We start from the raw sequence: 18,073 nt of genomic DNA, 5'->3' as shown, positions 1-18,073 counted from the left end.
GTGCAAGATATTCTGTGCTTTCTAGACTCAAGCATGGGGATGGGAAGTAAGGCGGCTGAGGGTTCTGCAGCACCCTCTGTTGGCTCAGAGGGAAATACAGTACATATAACATTTTAACAACATCATTTTTATTAACGCCTGCACACACATTTGGTGACAATGACGATAAAGGTCCCCTTATAATAACTCAGATATCTCTAACCCTAACCAAGTTAGTGTGTACTTAAACCTAGCCAGGCCTTATGCATAGCGCTGTCACACCCTAGAACAGATTGTATTCTTATTGGTGTTTTGAATGCTTTGAAACAGCAGAAATCCTTTCTGTGTCATCCAGGAAATATGTATTGTGTTGTTATATTAGTTTAATGGTTGGTATTTGCCAGAGTTGGAGGAAGTACTCAGATATTTTGCTTGAGTAAACGTATCAATACCACAGTGTACTATTTCTCAGTCACAAGAAAAAGTCCTGCATTCAAAGTCGTACTCAAGTAAAAGTATAAAATATGTTATAACTTACATTATAATATGAATTCCAAAAGTATCTTGGTTTCTACTTTTCTAAAGTTACATTGTTCTGTTGTCTTAAGACTTACACAATACACGTGAGTAAAACACATCTTAATGATCTTCTTTATCATTCCATTTCATACATTTTCTTTTTTTCTGACTGGGCTGCGTCTGATCATTTACGCAGTCACTACTCCCTGTAGAACTGACACGCAGCAGTTAACAATGAACAGTAACTTGACTTTCAGACCACTACTGCATTCATCGGTGTATCCTCATAAATGTATCTACACACATTATGGGATTAATACCACATTACATTTTTAAGGAACAAACAGAACACTACCTCGTGACAGAACACTACCTAGATCTGCAGATCACTCTACACTCGTCGATCAGAGCGCATTTTCGCGAGCGGAGCACATTTTCTCATCCGCCTCACGGAGCGTGGAAAGTGAGGGGCAGGGCTGCCTCTCTTCTGTCGGCGTGGATAGGAGGTTTACCTGTGCACCTGTGCTGTTGTGGGGAGGTTTTTCCCGGGAAGTCGCGGAGAGACGGAGCGGCTGCACGTTGTTGCTTGGGCCCCCTTTTTCCACCTGCCCAGTTGTGCTGTGGCAGGGACCTGCTTCCACTTGTCGTGTGCTGCTGTCCTGGCGAGATTTTACCCCGGGGGGCGTAACGGAGAGACCGGAGTGGCTTCGCGTTCGGGCTGCGGCCTGCTTTACTTACACCTGCTGTAGCTGAGGCCTGTATCCACCTGCTCCACCTGTCGTGCTCTACGGTGCCGAGGACGTTTTACCACGGGGATATCGCTGAGAGACCGGAGCGCCTCTACGCTTCGAGCTGGTCCTGCTGTACTGAGGAGGTTCTGCACCGGGGATATCGCGAGGAGAACGGAGCGCCTCCACATTTCGGGCCTGCTTGCACGCCTATCCGGATGCTCTGCTGATCTGGGAAAATGGCCCATATCGGGATTCTGCTGTGCCTGTTAACTGTTTTGGACTATGAGAAGATCTCTGGTCATTCTGAGAAGTCTACTGGATTCAGGTCTGTTCTGCCACCCGCAGTGGGCATCCCCTGCAAAGGTTCGGATGTGTTGCTCAAACAATTACCGGTTGCCTTGTCACAGTCAATCTGCTCGACAAAATATGTTTGTCTTTTTTGTTTTCCTGCGATGATGGTTCTTCAGGACTGCTTCTTAAGCTCTAATCACACTCTCGCAGACTTTTACGGTGATTCTAAATTAGATGACAATGTATGTGTGTCATTTAAGAGGAAAAGATGCCTGGTTTTTTTGTTGCTATTATTGTCAGGAAATGTACAACCTAACCCTGGTCCGCCCAGTAGTAGTAGTCAGATCGCTACTCCTGCTGATTTTAAAGCTAGGTCTGGGTTGGGTTTCATCCACTTGAATGTGCGCAGTCTGTTAGGTAAACTAGATTTTGTCCGTATCTGGGCGAGCTCGACTGACGCTGACGTCATTGTTTTATCAGAAACATGGCTAAACAAGTCTATTTTGGCCTCTGACATTGCCTTAAATGGTTTTAATGTGTATCGTACCGACCGGCCTAATAAAGGTGGTGGCGTTGCCATTTATGTTAAGAATAAGTTCAGTGTAACCACATTAGTTTCCAAATCGATCAGTAAGCAATTCGAATTTTTAGCCTTAAATATAGAAGTGGCAAAGGGTCAACAGGTCATGGTGGTGGGCTGCTACAGACCCCCCTCAGCTGTCAAAGACTCCTTGTCTTCACTAGCAAATCTTTTATCACAACTAGACTACAAGGAAATAGTGCTACTTGGAGATTTTAACTGGGACTGGTTAACTGCAGTGTCAGAGGATTTTAAAAACCTTTGTATCTCATTGAATGTTACTCAAATTGTGGACAGTCCTACTCGCCCAAATATTAAGTCCCCTAATAAATCCTCCCTAATTGATCTCATTCTAACTAATGTTCCCCACAAATATTCTTCTGTGGGAGTATTTGCAAATGATCTGAGCGATCACTGTGTTGTAGCCACAATTAGGGACACTAAGGTCCAAAAGGTTAAACCTCGCATTATCATTAAGAGAGACAAAAACATGTTGTGGAGCAGGGTTTTGTTCATGATCTGTTTGATTTTGATTGGGGAAAATCGATCTGTGTGCTGATGTAGAAACCGCATGGTCTTATTTTTATCTTGGTTTTATGGAGATCATTGATAGACATGCACCCCTGCGTACATTTAGAATAAAGGGACGAGACAATCCTTGGTTTTCTGCTGAGCTGTCTAGTCTCCTTCATGAGAGAAACAAGGCCTGGGCAAAGTTTAGGAGATCAGGCTCAGAGATAGAGTGGCTGCGTTTTAGGCAGCTAAGGAATAGCTTCACTTCAAATGTAAAAAGTGCAAAGTCGAAGTACTATTTGTCAGTTACCACAGAAAACCTAAATAATCCTAGAAAATTTTGGAAAGCAATAAAATCGATATCAACCGGTGAGATCCGTAATGAGCTACCTCCGTGCCTCACCACAGCATCTGGCTCTATATCAGACAGGGCCACTATGCTAAATTGCTTTAATGAGCACTTTGTGTCCTCTGTTTCATTCTGTCACTAACTCTGCTTCTGTAAACACCACAGTCCGTGACTCTGAACAACGTGGTCTGGAAAACCCTTTCAGTTTTACCCCTTTTACTGTTGATGTTGTTCATGAAGCCTTATCTAAGCTAGATCCTAGGAAACCGGCTGGTCCGGACAACGTAGAACCTTTCTTTTTAAAGATAGCTGCAGACTTTATTGCTCCACCTCTCACTTCTCTTTTTAACCTCTCCCTCAGCACAAACACAATTCCAAAAGTATGGAAGTCTGCTTATGTCTTGCCTTTACTGAAAGGAGGGGAGGCAACTATTTTAAATAACTATAGGCCAATCTCTAAATTGTCAGTTCTGGCTAAGGTGCTCGAACGCTTAGTGAGTGAACAGGTAAAGGAGTTTTTATGTACAAATGACATCCTGTCTAAACATCAGTCAGGATTCAGAAAGCAACACAGCACCATCACTGCGACAATGAAAGTGGTGAATGACATTACTAGTATTTTAGATAATAAGCAGAGTTGTGCAGCTCTGTTTATTGACCTATCCAAAGCGTTTGACACCGTTGATCATCGCATCTTAAAGCAGAGGCTACTCAGTATTGGCCTATCCAGCCTTGCAGTGGGGTGGTTTGTGAACTACCTCTCTGAAAGGTCCCAATGTGTTCACTTTGATGGACTGTCTTCTGAGTGGTTAAACATTTCTAATGGTGTACCACAAGGTTCTGTTTTAGGACCACTTTTATTCTCCATATATATTAACAGTGTAGGTGATAATGTGGATGAAGCTACTTTACATTTTTATGCGGATGATACTGTGATGTACTGTGCAGGTCCCTCCATTAAAGAGGCTGTTGTTAAATTACAGGCTGTTTTTAACACTATTCAGACTCAGTTCTCTGAATTAAAGCTTCTTTTAAATGTGGATCAAACCAAGGTAATGCTCTTTTCTAAAGCAAAAAAGACACCAGAGTCTGTTTTAGATATTGTAACTACGCAAGGAACAAAACTTGAAGTTGTTGCCTGTTACAAATACCTTGGTATCTGGCTTGATGATTGTCTCTCTTTTAAACTTCATGTCAATAACCTGCTTAAAAAACTGAGGGTTAGGCTAGGTTTCTTCTACAGGAACAAGTCCTGCTTCTCGCTTGAGGCCAGGAAAAGGCTAGTCACTGTGACCTTTTGACCTGTGCTGGACTATGGGGATCTGGTCTATATGAATGCACCTGCCTATTGCCTGGTCAAGTTAGATGCTGCGTATCACAGTGCACTGAGATTTGTGACAAACTGTAAAGCATTAACCCATCACTGTACCCTGTATGCAAGGGCTGGTTTGCTTTCACTAACTGTACGGAGGCTCAGTCACTGGTACATTTTTATATACAAAGCCATGCTAGGGAAACTTCCATCTTATATCTGCTCCCTGATCTCACGGAGAATTGTAAGTGGCTACTGCCTGAGATCGAATGCTGTGGTTTTATTAAATGTGCCAACTGCTAGGACTGTCTTAGGGAAGACAGCTTTTAGATGCGCAGCTCCTCTGTCTTGGAATAGTCTGCAAATTAAATGGAAACTGAACAATCTGGTGCCACTAAATGTTTTTAAAGCTCGGTCGGATGCTACTCAATCAGAAGCTATTGGTACCTGCATGTGGATAGTTATGTAAATGATGCTGTATGATGTCCTTTTGTTGTTCTGTTTATGTTTCATGTGGAACTACTTGAACAGGTCTCCCTTGGAAAAGAGATCAATGATCTCAATGGGATTTATCTGTATAAATAAAGGGGGAAAAAAAAAAGAAAAAAAAAGAACACAGTCAATGACAAACAATGAACCAACAAAGACAGGCAGAACAACCAGAAGTTAACTACACACAAGACTAATCACACTTTTCAAGACTTTTCAAAATAAAACATGAAACCAAAGACAGAAAAAGACAAGACAAAACACAACACAGACAGATCGTGACATGCAGAAGCTGTTTGAGGAGGTCCACAAAAGCCATCCTGTCCTCAACTTCAGCAACCTCCTCTTCAGGATGATTCTGGATTTGAAAACATATAAAGGTCAGTTGATGCAACCCCAACTCTCAGACACATATTTTAAACTGGTCCCGTTTCAGTCTTTACTTATACAACACAGCAAAGAGGACACATATGGACAAGTACATCCAAAGAGCTCAGGAGGTCAATGGAGCTATCCTGCTCTTCTGCCTGTATTTTGTGGCAGCTGTAAATTCATCAGGCATATTAAGGAACACAATATATACGTGCAACTAAAAACAAAGAAGAACATGGGTACTCCCATAAGCCTCCATGTTTGATGGTGAGCGGCCATTTCCTCAATGAAGAAGTACTTTGTATATATGCCAGCACGGAGCATGTGGTCCTCTGGCTGACCCAGAACCTCCACCATGAACTTCATCTGCAGACAACATAGACAGAGTTACAGAAGACATTCTGAAAAAAGTGTCTGGACCTTTGTCTGAGGTAGCTGACCTACCATCTGATATTCATAGTCGACAGGGAAGAGATTATCAGCCAGTTAGAGAGAGGAAGGCCAAGATGCAGCCGACTCCCCGCACATCGATAGCCCCTGTGAACGGGAGGCCGAGGGCAACTTCTGGAGGTCTGAGAAGGAAGCCCAGAGATTAGATCTTTGTCAGCAGTTGTAGAGGACCAAGAGAACAATGTGGATGGTTAAATGAACTCATTCTACCCTACTAGCTGAAGCGCCATACCAGTGTGGACTTGGGAAGATGAACAATCGAGGCCAAAGTCTATCAACTTACTCTAAAGGGCGGGTCTAGCTGGTTGGGCCACATGATGCTTTCTGGTTTGATATCTGTATGCATGACACATAGACCCTTCAGTGCATCCAAAGCCACCAAAAGCTGCAGGGACAAACAGAAAACAGAAGTTGAGTGCGTTTAGTTTACTGCTGAGAAGGACTATGTAAGGTTTCCTTTATTAATGAGTAATCCATATATATCGAACAAAAGATAATTAGTGCTATTTTAAACTGAACATACCTGCTTTGCGATGGTAAAGATCTCCAGTGTTCATTAGGTTTATTTTATTTTAGTATGCACACTCCCTATATTCGTAATTTATTTGACATTATCCCTCTTCCAGTATGAACACACTACACACTTTAGCTTAGAGCAGTGGTTCTCAAATGGGGGTACGCGGACCCCTAGGGGTACGTTGCAGTACTGCAGGGGGTACGTGAGATTTATTTTATGTTAATGAAAAAAACAACATAAGTAATGCATTTAAACAAACTACTAATAGTAACTACTTTATTCAGTTCACAGTAATTCTGGATAATAGAATGGGGAAAATAAACGGGGTGCTCTCTTTTCCTCTCCCTCTCCTGACAGCCCGTCAGTCTCGTGCAGCTCGCTGTACCTGTAATAAGTGATCCGACAGTAAAGAATAAATATATTTATAACTAGTTTAGCTAGTTCCAGAGTAGATAAACTAGCTAAGTGTGTTAGGTCTAACTCTTCGTGTATTTTGGTCCGCTCACCGGTCCGTCACAGCGCGGAGCTGTGATCCGGAAGAGCTGCGTGTTCTCCGTCAGCAGCAGCTGCTCTGATCTCTCACTCGCGTCCGGTTATACTTCACTCGCGTTTTTGTCCAAATCTATCAGATCTAGCTAGTTCTAGTCAATGATTTGACTACCTGCTTATCAAAGGACCAAAACAATAAGCGTTGCTTGGCAACGGCGTGTGGCCGCAAAGTATAGCGCAGCATTATGCATATGTTTATATGAGGGGTCAAAATCCCATGCTCATATCTTTTTTTCTCTTCATTCCCCACGCCCCAAAATAAATATACTAATTTTAGGAAAGGTAACAAAGTTTGAGCAGTGTGGGTTTTATATTAACAGTTACACATATTTCAAAACGAGAAGTGTAATAACCGCAGTTTGCCTCCCTGTCAGAATGACCAAGGTCCTCAGTGAAGCTCAAGCCCATGTTTCACTACATTGTACAACTTATTAAAAAGATCAGTTCAATGCAACTAATGTCGTCTTAGTGTTATTGCATGATGTTAAAATTGGTTGGCCATGAATTTAGTGATAGATTGTAAACATTTGAAATGTAGCATTTAAGTGTTTCTCAGTTACAAGGTTGTTGTTTTAATAAATCAGACACTGATGGTGCAGTACCTCTTTATATAGGCATTTTTTCCTTAACAAATTGATTTTGCGCTGATCAGGGGGTACTTGGCTGACTTTTTTTTTCAAAGGGGGTACATTATTGAAAAAAGTTTGAGAACCACTGGCTTAGAGTAATCAGTATACCACTGGAACAAAATGTAAAATGTAACCCATCTAGTTTAGAGGCAGCGTCAGTAAGTACACCAGAATCTCATCCCCACCAGAGATGGATATCTAGACCACATTTATAAAATACTCTTTTACAAATAAAAGTTCTGCATCGCACTTATGTAAAAGTACAAAATTACAAGCATAAAAAAATAACTTAAAATGGCCCATCAATATATCTTATATATTAAATTACTGCAATTTCTAATCGCTGCTTTTATGTGTTTATCATAGCTGGTAAAGGTGCTAATTGAATGACTTTATAAACTGCTGTGGGACAATTGCACCTGTTGTCATATTATTCAAGTTAATATGACAACGTTTAGTTAGTGGGTTATATATTTTTTTCAGCTAATAATCTGTAATTGTAAAGGAACTAAAGCTGTCAGATAAATGTAGAGGAGTACAAGTAGGCTACAATAGTGGCTTCTAAAATGTAGTGGATTAAATGTATTAAGTAACTTCAATTGAAAATACTCAAGGAAAGTACAAGTACCTCGAAATAGTACTCAAGTCAAGTACTTGAGTAAATGTACTTTATTGCATTCCACCACTGCTATTTGCTGTGTTTCTTTCCTCACTGCTATTTCCTTTTTGCCAAATGAAGGGATTATCAGCAGCAACAGTACAGGTGTGTGTGCTGGGTTTTGACCTCCATAAAGGCCTTCTCTATGTGATCATACGGTCACATGTCTAATGGTTTCCATTGCAATTCAAAATGACTGGGCTCCAACCTTACACACACATGCTGTATTGCAGTTACAACTTCTGTCTTAAATCTACATCAGTGGTGGAAAGTAACTAAGTACATTTACTCAAGTACTGTACCTAAATCATTTTGTTATACTCTGTTACATTTCAGAGGCAAATATTGTAAATGTTACTAGTATTTCAAGATGTAAAGTTGGTCCACAAAGACAACGTACAACACTAAAATGCTCTTACATGTATAAAAACAGGATCATATATTATACACAATGATCAAATACTGTCAGAAGATCCATTCTGCATAACGAGTACTTTCATTTTTTTAACTTGAAGTTCACTTTTATATTGGCCAATGTGCCAGATGAATACTTTTACTTTTTGTACTTAAGTCACTGGATGTTAATACTTTAGTACTTTCTCTAAAGAAAACTATTCAATTCTGGATTTTCACTTGTAACGGAATATTTTATGACTTTAGTATTTGTACGTTTACTTAAAGTGGACCTATCATGCTATATTTGAATAAAATATTTTAGGGCCATATATACCTATATAAAACATGTCTGTGAAGTTTTTTTTTCAAAATACCAAACAGATCATGCATTTTATCCATGCCTCATTTAGCTCTATTTGCTGTATTCCAGCCCTGTTTTTGCAAGGGCTGATTCTGTGGCAAATGAGCTGCAGCTGACCACGCCCCCCTACAAAGGAGGGGGGCGAGGCACGAGCGTCATGTTACCATGCTGTTACCATGCTGTTACCATGCTGTTACCATGCTGCTACCATGCCACGGCAACCCCCCATTCCCCTGATAGGTGGAGAGTTGCCCATATATGCGGAGCTCCTTGTTTCTGATGTCAGATATATTTCAATTCTGTATCAGTCTGTATCAGATCTCCAGGAAAAGAGAGAGGGTTGTGTTTGCTGACACTTGGTGAGTTCCCTGACATACCGGGGACACATATGCATGTATAAAAGACGTACAAAAGTGCATTTTGCATGATAGGTCCCCTTTAAGTAAAGGATCCAAGTACTTTATCCATCACCGACTGCCATTGAACATCTCTCTCTCTCTCTCTCTCTCTCTCTCTCTCTCTCTCTCTCTCTCTCTCTCTCTCTCTCTCTCTCTCTCTCTCTCTCTCTCTCTCTCTCTCTCTCTCTATATAGAAGGCTGCAAACTACTGCTGACAGCAACCTGGCATCTGCATGAAGTGTGTGTGTCTGTGTGTGTCCATGTGTGTGTGTCATTATATTTGCCTGCTAGGGCATTATTAAAGTTAATTATATTAGAAAGCCCGTCTACTCATAGTGTGTGCACTATTGGGTACTGTTACTGTATGTGCTGAATTCATTAGGACGTGTGTGTGTGTGTGTGTGTGTGTGCGCGTGCGTGTGTGTGTGTGTGCGTGCGTGCGATGAATTGACTGCTACAATGTTCCCCAAAGGAAATATATTACATTGAATTACATTCAGCTGAATCTATAAAGATGCATTCTGCCTGTATGGTATGTTGGCCAGAAGCCTGCTATCCACCAACATCATCAAGCTGCAGAGGGAAGCACTGCAGCAGACTATGCAATGCCCCCCTGGGAGAGACCCTCACTGTGTGGCTACTTCTTAAAGTCTGTATGCACTTCTAGTGGCAGAGCCTTTAAAGAAATAAGCCTTCATTTATTTATTCAAATCTTTCATTAGATTTTACAAACACAGATTGCCCCGGCATTTAGGGCTTCTCGATTATTTGGGCCAATAACTGATATCACGATTATTAAAAAACGATTATCCATTTACTTTGGAAACATCAATTTATTGAAAAAAAAAAGTGTTTTTAACAGTCAGTTACCCTGAACTCTAAGTCTAATTCAATTGAAAAACCAATACAAAAAAAAAAATCGTTTCATTTCAATTATGTTGTTTTCATAATCATTGCAAGCCAAAATCATAATTGCGATTACAATACGATTCCCGGCATTCAGACCTGGATGTTCTGTATGTTCCAACTCCTTCATGATTGTCTGTTGAATTATAAGCTAGCCTGGCATTATACCTATGTAACCGCGGTAAAATCTGATTTGTTCTGGGATTCAAATAAGACTTTTAATGTACTAGTAAACTGCTGTTTACACCAGCTGGAAAAAGAAAGATGAACTTTTATTAATCCCTCGTGGGGAAATTATTTCTCTGCATTTGACCCATCCTAGTGTTAGGAACAGTGTGCTGCCATTTTGAACGGCGCCCGGGGAGCAATGTGGGGAACGGTGCCTTGCTCAGGGACACCTCGGTAGCACTTGGTCTTGCCGGGACTTGAACTGGTGACCTTCCAGTTCCCAAGCCAAGTCCCTATCGACTTCGCCACCACCGCCCCGAAAAAAGTGTTGATAAGAAAGTAAGAGCATCATCCACAGATCCAGCCATGAGAAGTTACCCTCCAATGTGTTGTCAGTTATTCCTTACTGTATATCATTAATTTCCTAATCCCATTACTTTAATTTCCCTGTAAATTCTGTCCACATTAATTAGAGCTTTCATTTCTAAAAAAAAAGAAAGAAGGTGTTATCAGACAGTAACTAGAGGTGTGTCTTCTAAAACCATGTCACTACTACATGCATACAAACATCTGTACAACTGTAATCTTTATAGGCGTTTTACAAACATGGTGTTCGCGGGGTCTTAAAAAGTATTAAAAGTTGATAAATCAATTTAGCGAAAATGAAGGCCTGCGATTTTTTTTACATATTCTTTTTATTTTTTATACATTTTTTGTTTGTTTTGTTTTGATCTTCTTGTGTGTCAGTCATCCACACCAATCAGAAGTGCTGTGCTCCACATGTACCAGCCATTGTTAACCAATCAGAAGTGGCCCATGATAGAAGGTGATAGACAGATTGATCCAATCACCTGCCAAGTGCTTTTGAAAGTGCCTGCCCTTTCCAAATGGCTTCAGATGGTTTGGTGAAACAAAGCATCTGAGTCAGGTTAGTAATCCTCCATCACATGTGTTACATCTATTACAGGGTGAATCTTAAACTGAAGCTTGACTTTAAAGCAACCCAACGGAAGTTTTATGTAACTTTAGTTCTTTCACTCGTAGCTCGGACTGCGGGGGTGCTAGACGGGAGCATGTTGATGCGAACTTCCTAGCCGGAGATATGGTCGCATTTTACAATAAACTTCCGTTGGGTCGCTTAAAAACAAATATCGCAAATCGAATCGCAATATTTGTCAGAAAAATCTCAATTATATTTTTTCCCAAAATCGTGCAGCCCTAATCTGAACAGGACATCGCACACTCACTGCTTGGTAGCGCGCGAAGGTCTGTTTACGCCGGTTGTTAAACAACATCGTTATGGAAATGCAGGTTTGCGTCCAAATGGTTGGAAGATAAGGAGGAAGGACAATCAATACTGTATATAGTAAATGTGAGGTAAAGTGTGTCGCCAATGTAACCGGTTAAAACTCAAAGTGGCGATGAGGTCTTAAAACGTATGGAAAGGGTCTTAAAAGGTATACAAATAAGTTAAATAGAAGTATACGCCTCATCTTGTCGGAGTATCTGCAACCGCGGTGAATTTAGTTTTAGGTTGGATATTCAACGGACATTCGCGGACCTGCCAGCAGCGTCAGTTTCCCGGACCCGCCAGCAGCCTCAGTTTAACGGGGAGATCTTCTCCGTGAAACGAGGCTTTCACTTAGGGAACATCAACAAATGACTTTTACAATTAGACAAGAAAAATATTCTTTTTAATAAATCGACAGCTTCTCGATCGTGTGAATGTGAAGCAAATTCACTCTAGAGCATACATTTATTGCATTTTAATACTTTAATACTTTTACGGCATCATTATTTTGCTTATTTCTTCAATACCTTCCAGGTCATGTGACCTAATCACTCAAAATCAGTGCTGGGTCAAATAACTACACTGGCTGCATAGGACACACCTCTTTTTATTGTATTTTAACACTCTAAATATTTTATATTAATATTTTGATGGACAAATGAGCTTATTTCTTCAATACCTTCCAGGTCATGTGACCGATTCACTCACAATCAATGTTGGGTCAAAGAACTACACTGGTTGAATAGGACGTAGCTCTTTTTATCGCATTTATACATTCTAAATATTTTATATTAATATTTTGATGGGAAAATTAGCTTATTTCTTCAATACCTTCCAGGTCATGTGACCGATTCACTCAAAATCAATGCTGGGTCAAATAACGACACTGGCTGCATAGGACACACCTCTTTTTATTGCATTTTAATACTTTACATATTTTATATTAATATTTTGATGGAAAAATGAGCTTATTTCTTCAATACCTTCCAGGTCATGTGACCTAATCACTCAAAATCAGTGCTGGGTCAAAGAACTACACTGGCTGAATAGGACACACCTCTTTTTATTGCATTTTAACCTGATTTTAACACTCTAAATATTTACACACATTTATGCATTTTTAGAGTTTTCACTAAAACATTAAACAGGCTGCTCAGGAACAGAAACTGTAATTGCAGTTTAAAGTCTGATTTGGAAATATAGTTTCTGTTATAAGTTTGTAAGCTGTATTTACATTTTTCATCTTCATATTCTCCCCCTACAACATGCACCTAATCATCTTGGGTTATAATACTTCATGTCCTTTGTCCTTCACCTCACTCTTTACCAATTTAGTCCATGCTTTACTTTCTGACAATATTTACTTATTCCATTGTTACAATTAAAATGCTGGAGAACAATTTACACACTTTGAACATAGTAAGTCTTAGAGAAACTCACATTTCCCTGTGCGTCTTTTTCCTGTTGGTCCATGTGACGAAGATAACTGGGGTTACCTACTGTAACCCAGCTTCTATGAGTAATGGCGCAGCCCTCTAAGGCTATCGCTATTGGGTTATCCCTCTGCGCCCCCGCGCAGCACTGAAACACTTGTAGTCCACGCCCACCCGCTAGGTGGGCTCCACCCTCGGGCCTCCTTCCGGTATAAATAGGAAGGTGGCCGGGCAATCTGCTCCTATACAATATAACTTTTCTTCAGCTATTCGTAGAGCCAGTGGGGCCCAGCGCTTAGAGGGCTGCGCCATTACTCATAGAAGCTGGGTTACAGTAGGTAACCCCAGTTCTATTTCGTATATGGCTTCGCCCTCTAAGGCTATCGCTATTGGGTTAAGGGCGAAGCATGATGTAGTCTGCGCCCCACTGGGTCCACCCGGCACTAGAAGAACAGACACACCTGCTCAATAACACCCCCTGCCTGTTGTGCCATGCGTAATGGCGCATCACCGTCCCTGGAACATAGCAAACATACCTGTTTTCCTGACGGGGTGAAGGCTGGGAACAATACATTCCGACCGCTGTGAGAAGTAGAGACGAAGGTCCCACCTTATCCTGCGATCATAGAGGGGGAACAGCCGCTCTCTCCGCGCCAGCCAGGTAGGAGAGCGCCCAGCTGGATCCCTGACGTTACTCACTCTAATCAGACACTTCGTACGAAGTGTATTAGAGGAAGGGAACATCCCTCTCCTACGAGGGGAAAAGGCCGCTCTCTGTGTGCCGAGAGGCAGGAGAGAGGCGCTCAGCTGGCTCCCTGACGTCACTCACTCTGACAGGACACCCAGTACGGGGTGCGTCATAGAGGAAAGGGAAACATCCCTCAAATACAATTGAATAAATGAACAGGGGGAAGACCAAGATGCAGCCGTGCAAATATCTTCCACTGACATTCCTCCGTGCAAAGCCGCGGAGGAGGAATTCCTCTGGTGGAGTGCGCATGTTCTCCGGGGCTCTACCGAGACATACGCCTGCGACACCGCCTCACACTTTTAGGCAAAGGGCTGCGAGGGAGTTTCCACACGCTGCATTTCACTCCGTCTCTCGCCATGAGGCGCGTACACGCCCAGAGGATGAGAGGTATGTGTATGCTGTCCACACGAGGCGTTATAACGGTGCTCGTGGATTTATTATGACCGTGTGTAGGAGGCATATCTGGGGCAGAGGAATGCCGCGAGCTCTGCAGTTTATAAACCAATAGGTTTAAAACAGCAGGCTTCTGCAGCAAATGAACCACCTCTGGAGTGTCCCCCTGTTGGAAGAGACCCCGGGGGATCACCACGTGACCAGCTGACGCCAACGCCGAGCAGCTGCGTCAGAGAGGGCTGTGTGGGTTGTGACATGCTTGAGGAGAGCTGTCAGTTCCTCCACTCGCTGCCGCGAGAGCCGCGCTCTGCTGGCTGAGTTTATCTTCTTCCAATTTCTTATGAAACCCAGGCTTGACAGATGCGATACGAGATGTACCGTCTGGAAAGCGACTTCCTCCCTGGAGTGAGCCAGCAAATAGCAGGTCGTCCAGAGGAAACCCCACTCTCATCCCCTCCTCTGTGTAGTGGCTCCAGCCTTCTCTACACAAAAATGGGAGGAGCTAGGAAATATCCGACGGCAGACGATTGTCTGGTCTGATATTCCCTGAAATGAGAAAATGCAGGAATTTCCTGTGTTTCGGGATGAGGGGTACGTGGAAGTATGCATCCTTCAGGTGGAAGTATGCATCCTTCAGGTGGAAGTGTGCATCCTTCAGGTGGAAGTGTGCATCCTTCAGGTGGAAGTGAACCAGTCGTCCTGGTGAACACATTCCAGCACCTGTTTGATCATCAGCATGTGGAATACTGACAGATCGAGGATGTCTCATTACCCCAGTCTTTTTCGGGATTAGAAAAATAACGGGAGTGAAAACCCCTGATTTTCCTCCCTTTGAGGAACCCTGGAGATATCCTGTTTCAACAGGAGTTCCAGCGGCTCGGATTGGAGCGCAAGACATAGCTTCTGGGAGGACAGGAGTGTTTCCTGTATCCCATTGAACTGTGGGGGGGGGGGGGGGGGGGGAGGCGAACTGCAGGACGTCTCCTCTGCTGATCAGCCTGCTCATCCATCTGTCCATCAGACCCGCGCACTGCCACTCTGAGAGCGGGCGCACGTGCTCGAGATGTGTTTGTGGTGGTCATGGTGACGAGCCACGCCAGAGCCCCTGCCGCCGCTGCCCGTGAGGCAACCCAAGGCGGGGGCCTCCACACGCTGCGTCTCACTCCGACTCTCATCATGAGGCGCGTACACGCTCAGGGGATGGATGGAGGTGTGTGCAGTGCTGCCCACATGAAGCGTTATAACGGCGTTCATGTGTTTAATAAGGCCGTGTGTACGAGGCGTATCTCGGACAGAGGAATGCTGCGAGCTCTGTAGGTTATTAACAGGGGTTAAAACCGGCAGGCGTCTGCAGCGAGCCCTGCGGTCTACTTAATCAACAGATTAGTGGCAGCCGGCTTAATTAGCGAGCTCTGCAGTGTATTAACCGATAGGTTAAATTAAAACCAGCAGAATTCTGCAGCGAGCCCTGATGCCGTGCCGCTGGGGCACTCAGCCTCCCGTGAGGCGAAAGGGCTGCGAGGAAGGCTGCGAGGAAGCCTCCACACGCTGCGTTTCACTCCGGCTGTCATCATGAGGCGTGTACACGCTCAGGGGATGAGTGGCGGTGTGTCCTGCCCTGTAGGCCGCCGCGGCTTTGTTGTCTGTGCGAATCAACACATGCTGATTCCGCAGCAACGGGGAAAAGTGCTGAATTACTCTCCGTACGGAGATCAATTCCAGCACATTTATGTGGAAAAACATGTGACATGCACGTTCCTCCCCACCCTGAGAGAGATGCGTCTGTGAACACCGAGGTGTGTGACGTAACTCTGCCCAGGGGAACCCCCTCTGACAGGACGTGGGGACTTTTCCAGCGTCACCACGCTGCGTGGTATGACACGTTGAAGGAGAGCTGTCAGCGTTTCCACTCTCTGCCGTGAGAGTCGTGCTCTCATGTGGGCTGAGTTCAATTCCACCCCCAGGTAAACAATACTCTGGGCTGGAACAGGACAGCTCTTTTCCCAGTTGATCATGAAACCCAGCTTTGACAGATGCGATATGAGTATACCGTCTGTAAAGCCGCTTCCTCCCTGGAGCGAGCCAGCAGCAGCAGGTCGTCCAGGTAAAAAGTACTCTCATTCCTCCTCTGTGTAGCGGCTGCAGCGCCGTCTCTACACACTTTGAAAAAGTACGAGGAGCCAGGGAATAGCCGAACGGCAGACGGCCTATTCCCTGGAATGAAAACCTCAGGAATGTCCTGTGTTTCGGAATGATGGCACATGGAAGTAAGTGGGTCTCATTCCCCCTGTCTTTTTCGGGATAAGAAAATAGCGGGAGTAATACCCCTGATTTTCTTCCTCCTGGGGAACCCTGGAAATAGTCTCTTTCAACAGGAGTTCCCGTAGCTCTGCTTGGAGCGCAAGACACTGTTCTCGGGATGTTAGGCATGTCACCTGTATCCCTTTGAACTGCTCTCATGGGCTTATTATGACCGTGTATAGGTGGCGTATCTCGGACAGAAGAATGCCGCGAGGTCTGTGGTTTAATAACCGAAGAGTCATAACCATCAGAAATCTGTCGCGAACCATGCCGCCTACTAATCATCAGATTGGAGGCAGTTGGTGTAATTATTGTGCTCCGCAGCTTATTAATCGATAGATTAAATAGCGCAGGCTTTTGTACCGAACCCGGCTGGCTATTAACCCCAGGGTGGGGGATATGTGACACACATGTGTAACTGATGACTCAGACCACGTGTTAGGAAATAAACAACTTTTATTTCGATCACACTCCCCCTCAAACCGTCAAGGTCGGTTTTGTTTTTTCGGTGGCTCTCGTGGAGTAGCCGCCGAACGGGAGTACCTCACTCCCCTCTTACCCCCCCTCTCTGGTGGGGGCCCGTCGGTGCGGGACGGTGCCCTGGAGGTGCGGGTCGGTGCCCCAGCCGCCGCTGACGGACAATTCTGACGCCTCGGCTGCTGTTGCTGCTGGTGTCTGTCCGTCTGCCGCTGTGGCCGGGTTGGTTGCTGCTGCTGCCGCTGGTGTCGCTGCTGCTTCACCGCTGGCTGGAGCCAACCGACGTGCTGGCGGATGTCCTCTGCCTGCTCCGAAGCCGCCTTCATGGAATCAACCATGGTCAGGAACTGGGGCCCGAACAGCCCGTCCGAGCTGATCGGAGCGTCCAGTAAGACCTTCCTGACTGGCTCTGTGACCGCTGCCTGCTGTAACCAGAGGTGACGCTGGATCTGTGTCATCCATGCCGTAATCCTCGCCTGGGACACTGCCACGGCTGCACACAGCGTGAGCGCCGTGCTGGCCGCCTTAGCGATCTCCTCCGACTCCTCTGGAGCCACGGTGGTGGATCGCTCGACCAACGTCACCACCGAGTTGGTCAGCAAAGCGATGTTGTTTTCCGCTGCTGACGCCTGGAACGCACACTAGTGCGCCCGGTCAGCCTGGCGGGCGACATACTGGTCCTTGGGGTCGGCCAACATAGGGCGCCGTCCGGCGACCAAGTTGGCCTGTCTTACCCCGAACAATGCCGTTAAGCTCGGTTCCAGAGCGGGGGTGGTTGGGAAAACCTCATCTGTGAAACCCTCCACCTTGGTGAAGGGGACAAGGGAGGCCACCAGAGCCCTCAAGCTCCTCGGGTTCGCCGCTGCACCTTCCTGATACCGCCTAATGGCGGGGAAGCGCGGCCAGATCAGATCACTCCTGCCCGTCTGCACCCGGGAAAACACGCCCGCCATGTCATCCAGAGCCACCCTCTCCCGTACTCGTGGAACGGGGAGACCTCTACATGCTGCTGCCTTGCCGAATATTTCCGGCAGCTCCAGCATGATGCCTCCCAATGCCGGTAGCGCCGTGGCCACGGAGAAGGGGACCACGTGCTCGACCGCCACCTCTGACTCTCGCTCCGACCCCGTCTCCCCCGTCCGGGGAAGAGGGGGAAGGGGAGAGCCGCATGGCGGCTTTTTTTTTTTTTCCCCAACAAATAATATTTTATTTTTTTAATCTAAAATAGTTCATAGATTACGTTCTAATCTAACAAATAAA

General features: G+C 44.6%; 1 protein-coding gene and 1 long non-coding RNA gene across 2 annotated transcripts in view; one reads left to right on the top strand and one right to left on the bottom strand.

The window, feature by feature from the left end:
• ryr2a (ryanodine receptor 2a (cardiac)) overlaps positions 1-18,073 on the top strand; it is a 321,872-nt gene that overhangs the window by 64,284 nt on the left and 239,515 nt on the right. The window lies entirely within an intron of this gene.
• Positions 4,633-18,073, bottom strand: part of LOC117464540 (uncharacterized) — a 26,840-nt gene continuing 13,399 nt past the window's right edge. Inside the window, exons 2-4 of the long non-coding RNA XR_004554099.2 lie at positions 5,869-5,970; positions 5,580-5,707; positions 4,633-5,501 (exon numbers count right to left, since the gene is read on the bottom strand). This is a non-coding gene — a long non-coding RNA (uncharacterized lncRNA). The remainder of the gene's footprint in view (positions 5,502-5,579; positions 5,708-5,868; positions 5,971-18,073) is intronic.

The sequence above is a fragment of the Pseudochaenichthys georgianus genome, chromosome 19 (assembly GCF_902827115.2).
Source record: "Pseudochaenichthys georgianus chromosome 19, fPseGeo1.2, whole genome shotgun sequence".
In the NCBI taxonomy this organism is placed as follows: Eukaryota; Metazoa; Chordata; class Actinopteri; order Perciformes; family Channichthyidae; genus Pseudochaenichthys; species Pseudochaenichthys georgianus.
This window is presented reverse-complemented; position numbering and strand designations above follow the sequence as displayed.